Raw genomic sequence first — 19,315 nt, 5'->3', positions numbered from 1 at the left:
TAGCCAGTTTGTTAGTCTATGTCTTTTTATTGGGGAGTTGAGACCATTGATGTTAAGAGATATTAAGGAAAAGTAATTGTTGCTTCCTGTTATTTTTGTTGTTAAAGTTGGCATTCTGTTCTTGTGGCTGTCTTCTTTTAGGTTTGTTGAGGGATTACCTTCTTGTTTTTTCTAGGGCATTGTTCCCGTTCTTGTATTGGTTTTTTTCTGTTATTAACCTTTGAAGGGCTGGATTCGTGGAGAGATAATGTGAGAATTTGGTTTTGTCGTGGAATACTTTGGTTTCTCCATCTATGGTAATTGAGAGTTTGGCTGGGTATAGTAGCCTGGGCTGGAATTTGTGTTCTCTTAGTGTCTGTATAACATCTGTCCAGGCTCTTCTGGCTTTCATAGTCTCTGGTGAAAAGTCTGGTGTAATTCTGATAGGCTTGCCTTTGTATGTTACTTGACCTTTTTCCCTTACCGCTTTTAGTATTCTATCTTTATTTAGTGCATTTGTTGTTCTGATTATTATGTGTCGGGAGGAATTTCTTTTCTGGTCCAGTCTATTTGGAGTTCTGTAGGCTTCTTGTATGTTCATAGGTATCTCTTTCTTTATATTTGGGAAGTTTTCTTCAATAATTTTGTTGAAGATGTTTGCTGGTCCTTTGAGTTGAAAATCTTCATTCTCATCCACTCCTATTATCCGTAGGTTTGGTCTTCTCATTGTGTCCTGGATTTCCTGGATATTTTGAGTTAGGATCTTTTTGCATTTTCCATTTTCTTTGATTGTTGTGCCGATGTTCTCTATGGAATCTTCTGCACCTGAGATTCTCTCTTCCATCTCTTGTATTCTGTTGCTGATGCTCAAATCTATGGTTCCAGATTTCTTTCCTAGGGTTTCTATCTCCAGTGTTGCCTCACTTTGAGTTTTCTTTATTGTTTCTACTTCCCTTTTTAGGTCTAGTATGGTTTTGTTGATTTCCATCACCTGTTTGTATGTTTTTTCCTCTTTTTCTGTAAGGACTTCTACCTGTTTGATTGTGTTTTCCTGTTTTTCTTTAAGGACTTGTAACTCTTTAGCAGTGTTCTCCTGTATTTCTTTAAGTGATTTATTAAAGTCCTTCTTGATGTCCTCTACCATCATCATGAGATATGCTTTTAAATCTAGGTCTAGGTTTTCGGGTGTGTTGGGGTGCCCTGGACTGGGCGAAGTGGGAGTGCTGGGTTCTGATGATGGTGAGTGGTCTTGGTTCCTGTTAGTAGGATTCCTACGTTTACCTTTCGCCATCTGGTAATCTCTGGAGTTAGTAGTTATAGTTGACTCTGTTTAGAGATTGTTAGTCTGGTGATTCTGTTACCGTCTCTCAGCAGACCTGGGAGACAGATTCTCTCCTCTGAGTTTCAGTGCCCAGAGCACTCTCTGCTGGCAAGCTCTCTTACAGGGAAGGTGCGCAGATATCTTGTTTTTGGACCTCCTCCTGGTCGAAGAAGAAGGCCCAAAACAGGGCCTCTCTCAGAAGCTGTGTTGCTTTGACAGTTCCCAGAAGCTGTCAGCTTCTGTGGTGCAGACTCTCACCTGTGCAGACTAAAATCCTAAGTTCCAGGGAGTCCTGGAACCAAGATGGTGACCGCTGCTCCTGAGGCTGAGGCCGTCTCCCAAGCCAGGCGGACACCTGTCCTCTGGTCCGGATGGTGGCCGGTTGTCTGCGGCCCGCCCAGGCTGCTGCCTCAGCGGCTCTGTGCTTCCGCCCGTCCCAGAAGCTGTCCGGTTCTCTGGCGCACCCTCTAACCTGTTCAGACTAATTTCCTAGGTCCCGCGGAGTCCCGGAACCAAGATGGCGACCGCTGCTGCTGAGGCTGAGGCCGCCTCCCAAGCCAGGCGGACACCTGTCCTCTGGTCCGGATGGTGGCCCGAAGTATCATTTTAAAAGGTTATGCTGGACTTCCCAATACCCCAGATACTGTGCAGCCTTCTCTTTACCTGCTTTGTTTTGCTATTTTATGCTAATTATTATAACCTGACATGTATACATATTAATGATGCTTAAGTATTATGTTTTCTGTTACAAAAGCTAAGTTCTCTTATGTATGCATATGTGCCATATTTAGAACACATTTTATTTTTACTATATTTCTATTTACAACAGTGGGGACTTAACACAATTGGAAAAATAAGTATTAGTAATACAAATAATTTATGTAGATAAAGTATACAAAGATGAGAATGTTAAATTTTAAAATAATTGCTTGCTTTGTATTAGGAGAAGAAATGAAATAGTGTCCTAAAGAATTCTGAAAAGTTTAACTGCATCCAGAATGAGAATAAAAACAAGAAGGATATGATCATCGGCTGTCAGATGTATCAATTTTTATTGGAATTTGTCTTAGCCCAAGTTTTCATAAATCCATTGATTCTGTGACTAAAGGACTTGAGAAAGAAGGAATTTGTTTTAAAGCCAATGAAGAATTGCCACTAAGTTCAGGTTAGTTTGTCTCCCTAGTTGTATGAACTTGTTCATTTTTTTTCTTAGAGTTTGGAATATTGGGCAGGGATAGATTTTTGAAACTTTTAACACATGCAAAAATATGATAAATAAACATACTCAATTATGTTGAATAAGTGATTTAAAGAGGAGCTACACACACACACACACACACACACACACACACACATACACATACACACGACACACATGCTAATGGCCTAATATTCACAGAACACTAATACAAGAATAAATCTTCAAAGAAATTTTTAGGTAGAATGCCATCATGAAGAGTAAGAACATTGCCAAAATTGAGGGAGTGATAAAGACATAGTACACAATGAACATCAAGAAGCTGAATTTAAGAGATAAGGGAAAGACCAAACAAGAATGATCCTCATTAAACAAATGAGTTTAGAGTATAAATGATGAGGGCATTAGAACTTTATTATTCCTGCCATGTTGGATACGGACTATATGTGGCACTGTGTATACAAGTCTGTCATTTGAAACTGCCACAGGCACCATCATCAGAAAAGACAAGTCAAATCTTTTCTTTTCTCTTTAATTCATATTTATATTCATTTTACATCCTGCTCACAGCCTTCCTCCATTACTCTCCCTTCTATGAGAAGGGGAAGCTGCTCTTGGGTAACACATCATCAAAATCAAATCAATAAGAAGCCAGGTCAAAGAAGTTAGGTACTCACAGGGGTGGTAAATGGAAGGACTCACTTTTTTTAAGGAGCTTGCCATCCGGCGTTTGACCATGCTTCAGTAACTATATGGAAAACAAAGTAGATTTGTTTGAGTTTTCTTAGTTTCTTCTTTTTATTATTACTCTTAATTTTCAGAGTGGAGGCCGCAAGTGTGGGAGCAGACCTACGAGAAATGAGAAGTTAGGTTTATTGATGTGCATTATATGAAATTCCCAAATAATCAAGCAAAATATTATGTTAAATAAAACCTGTAAGTGGTGAAGTTATCAAAACTAAGACTGGAGAATGTATTAAAATAAGTCAGTTGATGTTTGGAGGAATGATGTACCTTAGGTGGTCCCATTTTGCTGCGAATCTTGAAGAAAAATGCCTGGGCCTACAATGATCATTTAGTCTTTTAGACAAAGCACAGGACATAGGGCAGGGGTCAGGACCTTGAGTTCAGAAGTTCTCTACCTTTCCCATTTGTGGCCAATTCCTATGAACTGAGAGGGATTTTCCAGACATACATTTGCTGTTGAAACTCTAGAAGTTGGAAAGCTGAGTTCCTTACCAAAGAAGGCCAGATCTGGATGCCCATTAGAACCTGACTGCAATGCAAGGATTTTGCAAATTTGCAACATGTTAATCACTTCAGGATTTATTAAAAATAAATCAGAATATGTTCAATAAGACCTGAGGTAGGTGTAACTTTAATTCTTTCAAGCCTAATTTTTAATAATGGTTCTTAAACACTTCAACCTCCCTTGTAACCCATCACCCACCAGAAGTAGTGGAAAAGAAAGGATACTGGGGAGGTGGAGCTGTTTAGAAAGGTTCTTTAGAACAACTTCATCTGTGTTGTCTGGAAATCAGCAGTTCAGTCTACAAGTTAGCAGGCAGCAGCAGCTCAATCCACTCCCAAACACTTTTACCAGCACTACCAGTATGGTAGAGTCAGATTAGCAACAGAGATGGCACAACCTAGCAAAAACAACCAAGCCTCAGCCTCAGCTCTCATCAGTAGAAGGGACCTGCAGGAATCCCAGGAGACATTCTCAACTGTATCGCTCTCAGGGAAGCAAAGACCAGTGAGGACAGGAGACCCACAAGCCTTGCATACCTATTAATACCAAGCCAAGCTCTCTCTCTCCATCATTTCATCAAATCCTATTTATACCCTCCAAAGATCACATGTCCTTCACATGCCTTGAATCAGCATGGCTCTTGCTTTGGCACGGGTCTTGTCTCAGCACAGATCTTGCCTTAGCAAGTGTGTTCTATCCGCCTAAGCCTGAAGAGTTCTGACAAATGGAGCTCAACTATGCAAAGTAAGGCAGACCAATTTATGTGTGTTCTTAACAAAGAATACTTCAACATGCATCCTTTCAGGTATTTGCATTAGCAGAACATCTTCTCTCCTGTGTCTACTTCAGTGAAATGTGGCCTAAGGAGTCTGCCTTCATTTATCACCTGTGTTTACTTCAAGAAAACACTCTTTCATGTCGTTGCCATAGCAAAACACCATCCAACACAACTGACTCTCCAAAGTACCCTTAAGTTTCCTTTTCACATAGGGCTTGGCAATTCTACTTTTCACAGTCTTGAGTTATCTTGATACATCGAGAATCACACATTGAGAACAAATTTGGTACAGTAATTGCTGCAATAATGTTTGTGAAATGGTGGTATCATATGCCACAGTGTGAAAGGGAAGGAGAATTGAGAGTAGAAAGAAGAGAAGGATAAGGAAGAAGAGGATGAGAAAGAGACTAAGTACTAGATTAAATGATTTTTTTTATATTCTGTTTGGTTTCAATACTGAAAAATATTAAACATTTAAAATTATCAAGACATCATAAATAAATCAAAAGAAATTTCTTAGGTTTCATGTCAAACACAGACTAGATGAATCTCCACTATAGCTGGCAATGGTAACACACAGCTGTTTAAATCAAAGGCAGTGGTTATCTTCACCTGGCTTCTTTGTGTGTTCATCATTAATTATCCTACTAAACTTCCTAAGATACATTTCAAAACTATATATCACATCAATTGACTTTTCTCTATCTCTTCTGCCACTACCATCATTATCAGGCCACTGCTTACGTGCATAGATTACTCATTGCTTCCTTTGTATTCTTCAGCTTGTTTATTTTTATTATTATGTTTTTTTTGTGTGTGTGAAGGAAATAGGAGTTGAATTTTCTATCCCTTTTTGTATTTTTGAGACAAGACCCACTAGGTTTGCCCAGACTACACCTGCGTATAAAATTCACACAGATCAAATGATCTTACTAAAATGGGCTGAAAAAAAATGGCTAAACTCGGTAGTTCAAAGCACTTACCTAAAATTGATGATTATAAGGAAGAGGAGGAGGAGGAGGAGGAAGAAGGAGGAGGAGGAAGAAGAGGAAGAGGAAGAGGAAGAGGAAGAAGAAGAAGAAGACGAAGACGAAGACGACGACGACGACGACGAAGACGAAGACGAAGAAGAAGAAGAAGAAGAAGAAGAAGAAGAAGAAGAAGAAAAATTGACTTTTGAAATGCTTCAATTTCTTCCTTCTTTATTACAGCATCTTATTGTGGCTATATTATCTACTGATATTTTCCCCATCTTTAGCTATTTACCTCCATTCTCATGACACCATAGCACTGATAACATCATGGCATTAGGTCTTATTCATTTAGTTAGTTAGTTTTAGTCCATGATTGGTTTGTTTGGTTTTCTTCACAGAGGCCCACCTCTGGGTTTTCAAACGTTTCACAGCTTTTATTCTCTCAAGTCTCCAGGTAAATACTGCCCATCCAGAGTGCCTGCCAAACAAGGACATTCATTTCCAAGGCATCAGTGAATAAGAAGGTAAGAATGAAGGAAACTAATGAATATCGTGATAAAAACAGAAAGGACGATGCTTTTCCCACTGTATTGTCTCTGTGGTATGTATAATACATTTAAGAAGTATCACTGAAGATGGTTGAAAGCTCAGGAATATAAGATCACAAAAGAGGAAACTATTGCTAGGTGAAAGAAGGCTTTTAGAGAATCTTGGACAGTAAGATTACATGATATGAAACTTTTGGAGAGCCACTTTTAAGTGCTATGCATTTCTCCTTATAAATTCACAATAAATATATCAGATTGCATGTATTTCCTCTCTTATAAAACTCCTTCATTTTAACTTTATGCATGCATGTAAATAGGTATACAGGTGAAATTAAATATGAGTCAAAAACTAGAAAGATTGTGAGAGGAAAGAAGTCTTAAGAGACAGGGGAGAAGAACACCAAGGATGACAAAATGTATGTTAAATAAAAGCAGAATTATTGGAGTAGGAAAATGAGCATCTAGAGAGGCAAGTAATGAAGAAGAGGAATGGGGAGAAAAAAATAACAAAAAGAAAGTATTCTGAACATGACATTGGTAACAGTTACTTCATTCTATTAAAAAAAATGACTAAAAACAAATAGCATCCACCTTAAATCAAATAATAATTTTAACACTTTTATATGAATGATATTTGATTAAAATTTTCTAAGAAAGATCCAGATGAAAAGTAAAACAAGAACAGATAACACCACCACAAACAACAACAAATCCCCATGAAACATAAGATCAGAAACCAAAAGGAAGAAAGTTTTCTTTCAACCCATGGTAAGATGGGATTAGGGATCCAGGAGAAAAAAAACAAACAAACAAACAAAAACCCAAAAAAACAAACAAACAAAAAAACCAAGGTTGATAAGTGCTATTACGGATGTATAAAGAGAGACAAAAGCAGTGTTAGAAAATAAAAAGGATGGGACAACATGTAAAAAGGTATAAGATTTCCCAGAGATCAGGGTGGAGGCAGCCCTGAGACATGAGGGGAAATGCAGGGGAAAAAAAAAAAAAAGGAAGAGAGGGGGAGCTACTCTGGGCTGAAGAAAGGAGTACCATAGGGGCCAGGATCTAGAAGCTGTAGCACCATGGATGCCTGAGCCTAGAAGGTATAGTGCATGGAGGCCAGGGTCAAGAAGTTGCAGTGCCAGAGAGTGCCAGAGAGGTCTAGAAGATGTAGTGCTATGGCGGTCAGGGTTTAAAAGATGCAGGACCAGGGAGAAGAGGGTCTCAAAGATGAATTGCTAAGAAGCCCAGGATCTGGATACAGTATCAGGGAGGCTAGGGTCTAAAAGAAGCTGTGCCATGGAGGCCAGAGTCTAGGAGATTCAGGACCAGGGAGGACAGGGTCTCAAAAATGACATATCAAAGAGGACAAGGACTCAAAATAAAGTATGAGGGTAGACAGGGTCTAGTTGATACAGTTGCAGGAAGTCCAGGATCCAGCAGACACACAGACACTGATCCAGATCCCAAAGGGATCTAAGATGAGAAAAGCAATAGGCAATAGGGAATTTCTATATTAATATTATTCTAAATCCACAAATCTTTCATAATTATAGGGAGCAATATTGTGTTTTAATAAATATATAGGAGATAAAGTGTTTAAATCAAGCTAATTGATACTCTACCTACCCATAGTTTTCATTTTCTGTACTTGGTAAGAAATTTAAATTTACTCTGAACAGTTTTGAAGTATGCTATACACTATTATCAACTAGGTTCCTGTATAGTGCAATGAAGCTCAAAAATTTACTAACTTAATGAAACTTTGTACACTTTGACCAACTTTACTCCCCTTAAGATAGTTTTTTTGTCAAATATGCATGTTAGAATCTATGATAATATAATTTTATTGCAAAAGGTGTCTTGAGGGCATACACCTGTGTTCTGAAAGCAGAAAATTTGCTTTACCCTACTACATTATCATGTGGAATATTTCTCCAGGACCTGACCACCAACACATCTGTCCTCTCTCTGGCTTTTATATCAGTAGACCAGAATGCAATAAATCCTTCAAAATTAAAGTAGGGAAGGTTAACCTATGGCAAGGCATTGTGTCACTATAGAATATAAGTTTCCTAACATATTGTAGGCTTCTTTTGAGGTTAAGAAGAGCTGGATTCTTTCAAGTCATCATCCAGAAGAAGATTTATTCTGCCTAGAGTAGGACTTATGTGCCTGTATTATCCATAATCATGAACACTCCAGTTTGGCTTTATCCCCCTTTCATGTTTCCCAAATTTGAAAGGCTTACATGAGGATGGGTCAGTTAATTTAGTGTTTTATCTTTTATTACATGGTTGAAACAAAATAACTCTCAGGGTAACTTCTTCAAACACAGAGCATTTTCTTTCAAAGACTAAAAATAAATAACAAAAGCTGGTGACCCTTGTTTTTAAAGTATGTGGTAATGATAAATTTTGATATTGTTAATGAGTCCCATGTTAGTGTGTAACAGTTTTAGACAGAAATTTATTTTCTTTCCAGAGTTGGATTAGATACAGTCTATATATGTTAGACATTTTGATGGTGTTCATTATTAAAAACATAAAGTTGGTAATAAATTTGCCATATAGTAATGGAACTATTTTATTTTGGTAGCTCCATGCAGTAAGAATTTTCCTGTAGTATGTAAGGAGTTGTTTTTTTTTTAAGTCACTGTAAGCAATGTAATACTCATTAAATATAAGTGAAAGATTGAATTTATGTTTAGGATTTTCAGGATAGTCTTCAAAATGGCCCAATGAAAGCACAAGATGGAAAATGCTCAGAATCTTCCTAAAAGCATATACTTAATTGTTCCTTATTTTTTTATGAATCTGCAATTATAGGATGAAGGATTTCATTAAACTGCTAGCAACTTATTATTCACTGACTATGGACAACATGCTTTAAACTAGGAAAACTCAAAAGATCTTTAGACTTCTCTTCATTATTCACAATTGTTTTAGTAAATTCTAATATAAGGTATATCATATATCATATCATAGAGAATAAACAATGTATCTGTTGCTTATCTATAGATTTAACTACCAGTTATACATTAAGAAATGTATACACAAAATTGTGATAATGTACACTGAAATCATCAATAAGGCAAAGATAAATACTCTGATTTTTATAATATAAAAGGAGAACTTGGAGTAGCACCTCTAACCTTAAATATGAGAATCTTTATAAACCCTAAAAATGATCCTAATGCTTGAGAATAATTATCTCATTTAATCCAGACATATTATGAAGTGGTTAGCCTATCCCTTCTTAGTTTATTGACAAACAATTGTAGCATGTACTTTTACAAAATGAACCACACTAAATCTGGCTATGCACCAGTATTGATAGTCTTGCCAAGCCCCATGGCCAGCTCCAAGTGGCCCTCTTGCTCTGTTTCCAGGGTCCAAACAGCTGCCAAGTTGCTCTGGGTCAAAACCCACTCCCAAGCTAGCTCTCTTGATCTCCACTTGAAGCTGACTGAAGCAGTCTTTCCTGAAATGTGTGAAGCCACTCATATTGCCAGTATTCCCTGAAATCACCAGTTGTATTTGAAATATAGCTGATATCCAAATTTCTTATGAGGGGAAATTTAACCCACATTTGCTTATATGATTCTAGATTTTGGAAAATTATAATTAATCACTAAGTAGATCTGGATAGATCTATTAGGGCTCCAAGCTTATAGATATATTGAAAGATCCCATTAAAAATGTCATGTAATGATAAAAGTACATTATTTTATTCTCTTAGATACCTTTTACTTTTTGATCACCATCAAGGATGAACTACATTCCATAAATGATCAATGATCATTACTTTGTTAAAATTTAGGAATACTAGTTTTGCCAGCAACATGTACCACAACCCTTGGTTAATTTTTTGTCTATTTTGTGTAGAAACACTCAGTATCATTCAAGAATAAAACTGAGAAGAATCACTCTAAAATGCCACCACTATTTTCTCTTCCAAAAGTTGAATTTCGAAACATCTGAAAAGCCTACAAAAACAAACAAATACACTTTCAAAGTGGTAACATGGAAATTAAATTCATCAACAAGATACAATCTTTGATACGTTTCAGTGTCTATGATATGATATTTTAAAACCAAAGCAGCATTAAAAAACAATATATTTGTCACGGTTTGTGGTATTAAGACATTGACGTTCACATATATACATATATACTTGGTGGTTTATGAGTGACCAAAAGTTTGTTCAGTGTCAGAGACATTCTTCAAGTGATGTATAAATGCTGGCTTAGTCTGTTGTTCTGTGAAAATTATAACTCTCCCAGATGGAAAATGTGCTGAAGTATATATTTCAATATCTTTGATTTTTTTCTTCAATAACCAAAATTTTAAGACTGTTTATAAATCACAAAGACAGAGGGTGATTTAAGAGTGCTAAAGAAAAAGCTAATTCATTCCACATAGTCTAGATCTTCCAACAGATGGAATATTTTCAGTAAGTAACACCCAAATTATGTCTCAGATTATCAACACTTAGAGTAGTTGGTTAGACACATATCCAGTTCTAATGTGGCCTGTATGGGTAGAGAAAAATGTTTTAAGATTTTCATATTTTTTTATTTTGTGACTTATTATAATGCATTCTTAAAAATATATAGGATTTATCCTGTATGATGCAAATTTTTGTATACTTACATAGTATGTAATGACATAAATAGATATACAGACTATTTTGTATTTGATCTAAAATAACAGCATTCACTTGAATTTAAATAGTGAGCATGCTAAAGATTAAATTAACTTTATTCAATTTTTAATTTAATAAATATTTATATTGTAAGCAATGAACTTTGACATTTTTGACTTCTCAACATTTTTTCTGACATTCCAATCTTTCTGAAAAAAAATTAGTACCACAAATAATTTATCTCTCAAATGAAAGCACATTATCACCAAAGATTCATAGTATGTACACCAAACAACCTAAAACAAAAAACTAAAATCAGAATAAAACAAAATCAGGTGAAATTATAAAGTCATCCTGCCAATAAATCTGATTACAGAGTTAATGTGCCATGTGGCAGAATGTAGATTGGTAATAATGAATTATTTGAACTTATTATCTAGTTGGGGGGACTTATTAACTAGCTATATCACATAGGTATTTGTAAATATACATTTTAAGCCTGAGTCATTATTCTAGGATCTTGGGGAGAGAAGAAAATAGCCTGTACTTTAACAGATTGCCACAGGGGCACAAATATTTGACCTTATTTGTGATAGGAAGAAGCTGGAAACAACCGAGATGCCCCATGACAGAAGAATAGATACAGAAAATGTGGTTCATTTACACAACGGAATATTACTCAACTATTAATAATGAGGACATACTGAGTTTTGCAGGCAAATGGATGGAACTACAAATATCATCCTGAGTGAGATAACTCAGACCCAAGAGAACATGCTTGAATTACAGGGATGGAAATGGAGAGGAGCTTGAGGAAAAGAAGGTCCAACAACAGGCCAAAGTAGGATCCAGCTCATGGGGAGGTTCCAAGGCCTGACAATTTTACTAAGGCTATGGAGAGCTCACAAAAAGGGACTTAGAATAACCATACTCTGGAAGACCCATCAAGCAGCTGAAAGAGTCAGATGCAAATATTTGTACCCAACCAATGAACAGAAGCAGGAGACCCCTGTTGTTGAATTAGGGGAGGCTGCAAGAAGTGGAGGAGCAGGGCTACTCTGTAGGAGAACCACTAGTCTCAACTAAGTGGGACCCCTGAGAGCTCTCAAATGCTGGACCACCAAACAGGCAACATATAGCAGCTGATATGAGGCCAGCAACAAACATACAGCAGAGGACTGCCGGGTCTGTGTTCATTCAGAGATGATACACCTAACTGTCAAGAGATTGGTGGTCCCAGGGAATTTAGAGGTCAGGTAGGGTGGGGGTTGAGGACATCCATGTAGAGACAGGTGTTTGGGGAGGAGGTATGGGATATGGAACAGTTGGAGGGTAGACAGGGATGGGGGGTATAAAATGTGGAGTGTAAATCAATCAATTAATTTAAAAAGATTATTTTAAAACTCATATTAGACTTGGTAGCAATAAATACTAATATTTAATTATTCTTTGAAAAGTGAATGCATGTATACAATGTATGTTGATCATATCCCACACTTCCCAGTACTCTTGAGTCAACATAAGTCACTCCCAATTTTATATCCTCTTTTTTTTTAAAAAATAATGCACTGAGTTCAATCAGTGCTGCTCAAATGAACATGGATTAGGGTCATCCACAGGGGCATCAGTACCCTCTCAGTGAACACACTCCCAACCAAAACTTACTCTGCATTCCCAACATCCAGTAGATCTGCTGCTAGGATGGAGCCTCTGGAGTTCCTTCTGTACAAGAATTTTTAACTGAAATGATCTTATGCAGGTCTTGTGTAAGTAACAGCAATTATTGTTTTGGTCTTTTTACATCTTACTTCATGGATTCAAGTTTTCAATATGACTGTTTTACCACAAAATATACCTAAACTTGAAGCAATCCAACTAAAATCAGGGATTAGACAAGGCTGGCCACTTTCTCCCTACCTATTCAATATAGTACTTGAAGTCCTACCCAGAACAATTAGAAAACAAAAGGAAATCAAGGGGATACAAATTGGAAATGAAGAAGTCAAAATATCACTATTTGCACATGATATGATAGTATATATAACTGGCCCTAAAAATTCAATCAGAGAACTCCTAAACCTGATAAACAGCTTCAGTGCAGTAGCTGGATATAAAATTAACTGAAACAAATCAGTGGCCTTTCTCTACACAAAGGATAAACAGATAAAGGATAAACATGCTGAGAAAAAAAATAGGGAAACAATACCCTTCACAATAGTCACAAATAATATAAAATACCTTGCTGTGACTCTAACTAAGGAAGTGAAAGATCTGTATGATAAAAATTTCAAGTCTCTGAAGAAAGAAATCAAAGAAGATATCAGAAGATGGAAAGATCTCCCATGCTCATGGATAGGCAGGATCAATATAGTCAAAATGGCTATCCTGCCGAAAGCAATCTACAGATTCAATGCAATCCCCATCAAAATCCCAACTCAATTCTTCAACAAATTAGAAAGGGAAATTTGCAAATTCATCTGGAATAACAAAAAACCTAGGATAGCAAAAACCGTTCTCAACAATAAAAGAACCTCTGGGGGCATCAACATGCCTGACCTCATGCTGTACTACAGAGCAATTGTGATAAAAAAAACTGAATGGTACTGGTACAGCAACAGACAGGTAGATCAATGGAATAGAATCAAAGATCCAGAAATGAACCCACACAACTATGGTCACTTGATCTTTGACAAGGGAGCTAAAACCATCCAGTGGAAAAAAGACAGCATATTCAACAAATGGTGCTGGCTTAACTTGTGGTTATCATGTAGAAGAATGAAAATCGATCCATTCTTATCTCCTTGTACAAAGCTCAAGTCTAAGTGGATCAAGGAAATCCACATAAAACCAGAGACTCTTATAGAGGAGAAAGTGTGGATAAGCCTCAAAGATATGGGCACAGGGGAAAAATTCCTGAACAGAACAGCAATGGCTTGTACTGTAAGATCAAGAATCTACAAATGGGACCTCATAAAATTGCAAATCTTCTGTAAGGGAAAAGACACTGTCAATAAGACAATAAGGCCAACAAAGGATTGGGAAAGAATTGTTACAAATCCTAAATCCGATAGGGTACTAATTTCCAATATATACAAAGAGTTCAAGAAGCTGGAGTTCAGAAAATCAAATAACCTTATTAAAAATGGGGCACAGAGCTAAACAAAGAATTCTCAACTGAGGAATACTGAAGGGCTGAGAAGAACCTGAAAAAATGTTCAACATCCTTAATCATCAGGGAAATGCAAACCAAAACAACCCTGAGATTCTACCTCACACCAGTCAGAATAACTAAGATCAAAAATTCAGGTGACAGCAGATGCTGGTGAGGATGTGGAGTAAGAGGAGCACCCATCCATTGCTGGTGGGATTGCAAGCTTGTACAACCACTCTGGAAAACAGTCTGGGGGTTCCTCAGAAAATTGGACATAGTACTACCAGAGGATCCCGCAATACCTCTCCTGGGCATATATTCAGAAGATGTTCAAACTGATAATAAAAACACATGGTCCACTATGTTCACTATGTTCCTTATTTATAATAGCCAGGAACTGGAGAAAACCCAGATGTCCCTCAACAGAAGAATGGATACAGAAAATGTGGTATATTTACACAATGGTGTACTACTCAGCTATTAAAAACAATGAATTCATGAAATTACTAGGCAAATGGATGGGTCTGGAGGGTATCATCCTGAGTGATATAACCCAATCACAAAAGAACTCACTTGATATGCACTCATTGATAAGTGGATATTAGCCCAGAAACTTAGAATATCCAGGATACAATTTGCAATACACATGAAACTCATGAAAAAGAAAGGCAAAAGTGTGGATACTTCATCCCTCCTTAGAATGGGGAACAAAATACCCATGGAAGAAGTTACAGAGACAAAGTTTGGAGCTGAGATTAAAGGATGGACCATCCAGAGACTGCCACACCCAGTGATCCATCCCATAATCAGCCACCAAACACAGACACTATTGCTTATACCAGCAAGATTGTGCTGAAAGGATCCTAATATAGCTGTCTCTTGTGAGGCTATGCCAGTGCCTGACAAATACAGAAGTGGATGCTCACCGTCATCTATTGGATAGTACACAGGGCCCCCAATGGAGGAGCTAGAGAATGTACCCAAGGAGCTGAAGGGGTCTGAAACCCCATAGGTGGAACAACAATATGAACTAACCAATACCCTGAGAGCTCTTGTTTCTAGCTGCATATGTAGCAGAAGATGGTCTAGCTGGCCATCAGTGGAAAGAGAGGCCCATTGGTCTTGCAAAGTTTATATGCCCCAGTACAGGGGAATGCCAGGGCCAAGAAGTGGGAGTGGGTGGGTAGGGGAGCAGGGCATGGGGAGGGTATAGTGGACTTTTGGGGTAGCATTTGAAATGTAAATGATAAAGTATCTAATAAAATATTAGAAAAAAGTATCTCTTTTTATTTTTTCTTGTACTACATTCTAATTAAAGTTTCTCCTCCTCAATGCCTCCATTTCTCTCCAATTGCACTCCTATGTAGATTCCCACTATTGGTGACTCTCCTTAGAAAACAGGCTTCTAAGGAATAATAAAATAAAATATGTGATTAAACAAAAAGAAAAAATCAGGATAGAACAAAACAAATGGAAGACAGTTTCAAAGGAGAAGTGCACATAAATGCAGAGAAACGTGTTCATATTCAAAGGGGTTTCATGAGAACACAAACTCAAATGCCATAATAAATACACAAAGTCACATTAAAATCATTTTTAAAAATCCCAACATGATGTTATGAGACAAAGAATCTTCAGATATGACCTAGAGTTTGTTTTTTGTTATCTACCTGGGGACATTCAGTCTGTTCTTCAGAAATGTTTCTTTCCACAAGGAAACTCTTAATTTTTCACATGTAAGTCGTTTCCATGTGCATTTGTAGACAGCATATGGGTCAGGGATGGAAATATGTCGACTTCCTCTCTTAGCTCTAGGACCTCATCTGGTTCAGACATAGGCCCTGTTTATCCTACCATACTCTCTGTAAGATCATCTGAGCACCAGCATCATTGTGTCTAGAAGACCTTGATTCTTTAGTGTCCTACATCCTGCCTGGCTCTTCCACACCTACTGACCCCGAGGGGAATGATTTGATGGAGATCTCCCATTTAAGGTTGAGTGTCCCAAGTCCTCTCACTCTCTGAGTATTCACTAGCTATGGTGCTCTGTATTTGTTCCCATTTGTTATGCGGAGAAGCTTCTCTGAAGATGGGTCAGCAAGGCCTTAAATCAAATCAGATGCAAGTGGTCACTCCCACAAGCTTTGTGACACTATTGCACCAGCATATCTCGCAGGCAGGTCACCATGGTGGAATGAAGAGATTGCTCCTACATTGTTGTTTCCCCTTCTATTTTGGTAGCTTTAGGGTACTTTAAAATCCATGACCACCAACATATAAGAATAAGGTTTTATGTATGCAACAGCTTGTTTCTCTGTGTTCAATGAGTTGTATAGGCAGTGTCTTCAAAAGTAAGACCTTACTCTCAAATTCAGAAGAAAAATCAATGTCCTTGGCAATGCCTGGGTTGTTTGTGGTTCCCATAGCTTCTTTTGGTCAAAAGAAAAAAAAAAAAAAAACAATTACATGTAATACATTCTTGATACTGAAAGCTTCATTTTGTGAAGAGAAATGTACAAATTGGGGCTTTATCTCACCATTGTTTGGCAATTTTATTTATAGCCCCTTCATTTATGTACATATTTAGGACACTTCTACTCCCTCTCTTGTCTTCCCTTCCCCATTTATCCTCCCATTCCATCCCCATCCCGCATCTATCCATAACTATTTGTTCTATTTTTCCTTCCTAAAGAGATACATTCTTCCCCCTTAATCTCTTGCTCTTTACCTAACATCTGTGGATATACAGATTGAAGGTTTTGTTTTGTGTTCATTTTTTCTATGAAGGACAACAGCTATCATCCACATTTAAATGAATTTAAATCCACATTTGTCTTTCTAAGTCTGGGATACCTCACTCAGGATAAATTTTTTTCCCCCATTTCACCCACTTACTTACAAATTCCATGATTTCCATTGTGTAAGTACTTCACATTTCCTTATCCAACCAGTTGTCAGATATTTAGGTTGTTTCTAGTTTCTGGCTATTTCAAATAGAGAAGCAATTAACATGGTTGAACCATAGTTTCTCTAGTGAAGTATCACTTGTGTATATGCCCATGAGAAATATATATATTTCTCTTGGCTATGAAGAGCATACTTTAATATTCTTTTTTTAGATGATTTTTTTTATTATTAGATATTTTCTTCATTTACATTTCAAATGCTATCCTGAAAATCCCCTATACCCTCCACACACACTCACATTCCCTGCTCCCCAACCACCCACTCTTGCTTCCTGGCCCTGGCATTACCCTGTACTGTGGCATATAATCTTTGTAAGACCAAAGGCCTTTCTTCCCAATGATGGCTGACTAGGCCATCCTCTGCTACATATGCAGCTAGAGACATGAGCACTGGGAGTACTGGTTAGTTCATATTGTTGTTCCTCTGATAGGGTTGCAGACCCCTTCAGCTCCTTGGGTACTTTCTCTAGCTCTTCCATTGGGGGCCCTGTGTTCAATCCAATAGATGACTGTGAGCATCCACTTCTGGATTTGGTATGACTATATCTTGAGGTAGATTAGTTTCCGTCTCAGGGAGGAAGTTCATACAGGTTTCCATACTGGCTGTATATGTTTGCACTCACACCAGCAATGGATGAGTGTTTTCCTTACTCCACTTATTAGACAAGCTGAGCACTTGTTTTATCGTAGCAATTCTGACAGGTGTAGGATAAAAATCTCAAAGTAGCTTTGATTTGCATTTCCCTGGTGGTTAAGGATTCTGAACATTTCTTTGAGTGTTTTAAAGTCATTTGAATTTCTTCTTTCTGAGAATTTGCTGTTTAGATTTATACCCCATTTTCCAGTCAAATTATTTGCTTTATTGATGTTCAACTTTTTAAATCTTTCTATATTATAGATATAATTTCCCTATTGGATATGTAGTTAAAAAACGTGATTCCTATTTTATAACTTGATGCTTTGTCTAAATGATGGTGTCCTTTGTGTTAGGGCTGGCCTGCGGCTCTCATGTCTGGGTTTGAGCCTGGGAGGCATCTTGGAACTGAAAGGAAAGAGGGAATCCAGGCGGGTTGAGAGAGAAATGGAACCAAGACAGTATTCTGATCAAGACTCAAATGTTTAATGGTAATCTGTACTTTATAAAGAGGGAAGCCCATCCCCAGTCAAGGCAGGTTCCTTGTGAAGTTGTCAGAACTGCCTTTTAGCAGGAACTTGCATAAATCACAGTTCAGTGTTAACTCCTGAAAATCTTGGAGAACTGATTTGGCCTCAGGCAGGTAGCAGGCAGTGTAACATCAAAGGAGAGTAATGAGAAGCAGCACAGCAGGTGGCTCCGCCTCAGTGGTGGATGGTCTGAACCAGCCTGGCTAGGCTGGAAGGAGACTACATCTCCCCCCCTTTAAATAATATTAAACAAAACTGGACTGATGCATAAAATTGATTTATACTCAATAGTCCTGCCTGGGAGTTATGGTGGCTGGTGGCCCTGCCTGTCTTAGGATCTCAGATCTTCTCAAACCATCCAATGCCGTCATGGAGGCTACGTGCAGCTAGTTTGTGTTATATTTCACACAAACATGGCTCAGTGATGTATTATCAACAGCCACGGCCTTTTGGCATGTACCTCTGTCTTAGATTGGTATGATTCCGTGATCTGCTTGCCCGTCATTGACTGTCAGGCCCTCTTAGCACACCATACTCCCAATTCAGACCAAAACCACAATATGTACTAGAATGCTTCTTGATGGAGAATAATAATTACTGCCACCTGGACAATTGGAGGTAAGGTTTTACTCCTGCTGCTGTCAGGCTGAATTGTGTTGACTGACCTGCTTGAGAAACAAATGTGAAACAGTGAAAAGCAACGGTATAAAAGCTTCTTTGAAGAAGTCCAGGTACTCCATTCAGTTGCAAATTAGCAATGACCAAGCTCAGGCTCAGGCATACCGGTGTGGGGGTGCTGGCTTTGAGAATTAGCAGAAAGGCCAGAGATTCAATGGAAGTGGAGGCTGAGCTCCAAATTAACTTTGGTAGGTAATTAAGAATTTTAGCTGTCTCTAATAGGAATCTCTAATATTGGAATTATTACTAGACCAGTCTAAGATTGAGTTAGAATAACTGGTCACATTAAAGAAAAAAGTCATTATGACTCTATTATATTACTAATCTTTCTAAATCAGATTACTCAGTCTCTGTTATTCTTTTTACCATAAAGTTAAAAAGCTTGAAGCAAGGCATCTTCCCTTGTCCAAACTGGAAAAATGGCAAGCAAGGATGGATCGAAAACATGTACCCAATTTAGCTTCCTTTTCACTTCAGTCAGGGCACTGAGCCAACTCACCTGCCAGCTTGTCACACGAATTAGCCATCATGCTTCTGCAATGTTCTGTGGAGAGAACGTATGTTTTTCCCTTTCCTAATAAAGTTCAGAATCAAACCATATGCCAATAAGTAGATCCTTTTAAGATACTATAAAGCATTTATTAAATTCTTTGACATCT

The sequence above is a fragment of the Mus musculus genome, chromosome 5, assembly GCF_000001635.26.
Source record: "Mus musculus strain C57BL/6J chromosome 5, GRCm38.p6 C57BL/6J".
NCBI classification, from domain to species: Eukaryota; Metazoa; Chordata; class Mammalia; order Rodentia; family Muridae; genus Mus; species Mus musculus.
The sequence above is the reverse complement of the archived record's forward strand: the minus strand, read 5'-3'. Positions refer to the sequence as shown.